The sequence below is a fragment of the Rhinopithecus roxellana genome, chromosome 13 (genome assembly GCF_007565055.1).
Source record: "Rhinopithecus roxellana isolate Shanxi Qingling chromosome 13, ASM756505v1, whole genome shotgun sequence".
NCBI classification, from domain to species: domain Eukaryota; kingdom Metazoa; phylum Chordata; class Mammalia; order Primates; family Cercopithecidae; genus Rhinopithecus; species Rhinopithecus roxellana.
Genome location: NC_044561.1, coordinates 101,424,532 through 101,426,956, shown reverse-complemented (window position 1 = coordinate 101,426,956; position 2,425 = coordinate 101,424,532).

Sequence of the window (2,425 nt, the reverse complement as noted above, 5' to 3'; positions counted from 1 at the left end):
ACATTTATTTCAAAGACTGTCATGTATCACACTGGTTAACAGTCACTCTGGATACAATTTTCTTTGAAGAGACCACTTTATTCCACTACAGCCACTTCAACTGCTTCCTCAATGGCTTAGAGACTTCCAGGGGTTTTCGAGAGTCAGTGGGAAGCCATCCTAGAGATCATCAAAGTCTATCTTCCTCCTTTCTCAGAAAACAAATACCTGATGGGGTTGGTGCTTCCCTTCTCAGAACAGTTGTGTTCCCTGAATCATACACAGTGGATGTTTTATACACAAAATTGTATTCTGATTGCATATACATACTATGCTAATGAATCACCCGCCAATCCATTTGTAGAGTGCTCTATCTGTAGAGTTATAGAAGTATCAGTGTTTGCTCAAGCAGGGCACATAGGGCACAAGATGATCCATTGGGATGGGAAAATATTAGGATTTATATTCATGGTTATGTTTATTTGAAACTAGGAGAAATACTAAGTTTTACTAGTGTTTGCTACGTGGCCTGACCCCAAAGGCCACTCTGGGTCATGTGTCATGGGGGGTAAGCATGGGAGCGTCAAAGTGGTAGTCCATGGCTCTCTCACTGACTTCTTGGTCTTCAGTGCATTACCATGTGTTACAGTTTCCCTGCTAGAGGAGGTTATCAACTCATCAACAGGGTTCATTTGGCAAAATCTAGATCCTTAAATGATACGACTTTTACAATACTTTAAAATTGGCTGTATATGTTTCCAGACTTTTTTCCCCTAAGCATCTACTAACAAATAGTTACATGTATCAGACAACAAAAAGAGAGCTGGGCAGAGTGGCTCAAGCCTATAATCCCAGCACTTTGGGAGGTCGAGGTGTACAGATCACTTAAAGCCAGGAGTTCAAGACCAGCCTGGCCAACATGGCAAAATCCCATCTGTATAAAAAATACAAAAATTAGCTGGGCGTGGTAGCATGCGCTTGTAGTCCCAGCTACTTGGGAGGCTGAGGTAAGAGGACTGCTTGAGCCCAGGTGGTTTAGGCTGCAGTGAGCCATGATCACACCACTTCACTCGAGCCTAGGAGTCAGAGTGAGACCTTGTCAAAAAAAAAAATAAATAAATAAATACATACATAATAAAATAAAAAACCTCGAAAAAACAGAAAGAGCTTCATAATCTATATACACCTCTTTTCTTCATATGGTTTGGGCATCTTTTCATGTCACTATATATAGCTCTACCTCATTTTTCCCTACCTTATTCCTTTAAATATTTGCATAGAATTCAGCAGTCATCCCTCTCATTACAAGGTTAATTTGTTCCTAAGAAAATTCATAGGGTGAATTTTCATAAATGGAAAAGATAATTACTATTTCAACTGATGGTACACAGTTACTGTACAAGTTCAGAAACAAAATACACATGATTCTCAAAGTTATAAAAATTTTTTAAAAACCAGTATAAGAGAGACAAAGGAAACAATGCAAGTAATGCCTGAGTCTGTTACTTAAAACCTGCACCAACTATGTCACCGTAGAGAAGACTGCGTGGAGGCTGCTCCTGAGACTCAGTATCAGTCTTTGCTAATGCAGTGAAATCCTCACAAGCCAAAGAAAGGAAATTTAATGAAAATGAAACTCCTCCTAAAGTTGAAATCTTGAACTTGCATGGGCATATTTTAGGGTAAGACTCTTTCCCACAATATGGATGCATTATAATTTATGTCCCAACTGTTCATTAAGTGGACATTTGGGTTCGTATTAATCTGCCAGGACTCCCATAACAAAATAGCACAGACTGAGTGGCTTAAACAACAGAAATGTATTTTCTGACAGTTCTAGAAGCTGGAAATCCAAGATCAAGGTGTCGGCAGCTTGATTTCTCCTGAGGCCACTTTCTTTGGCTTGCAGATGGCAATCTTTTCAATGTATCCCTGCGTGGTCTTTCCTCCGTGTGTGCACCCTGGGTGTCTCTATTCTTAGAAGGATACTAGTCATATTGGATGAGGTCATTACCCATAATGACCTCATTCAACCTTAATTACCTCTTTAAAGGCCTTATCTCCAAATACAGTTGCATTCAAAATCATTAGCAGTTAAGATGAATTTTGGAGTGTGCAATTCAGTCCATAACTGAGTTGTTTCTCATATTTTTCACGGATATTCCTCACCTCACACACTCCTCAATCCACTCTAATCTCATTTCCACCCTCAACACTGCAATGGATACTTCCCTCCTCTGAATGCCACCTGGTCAATTATGATTGTTGCTCCTGTAAATAATTACAGTGTTCTCCTTCTGATTGGTTCCATGATGTTTATCATCCCCCTGCTGCAGCCCAATCCATTCTCCCATAGACATAGTAAAATGCATTTATAATCTAATCTCCCCGCTCCTTATCTTGATACTCTTCCCTGACTCCTTGTTTTAAATTAAGATGCAAACAA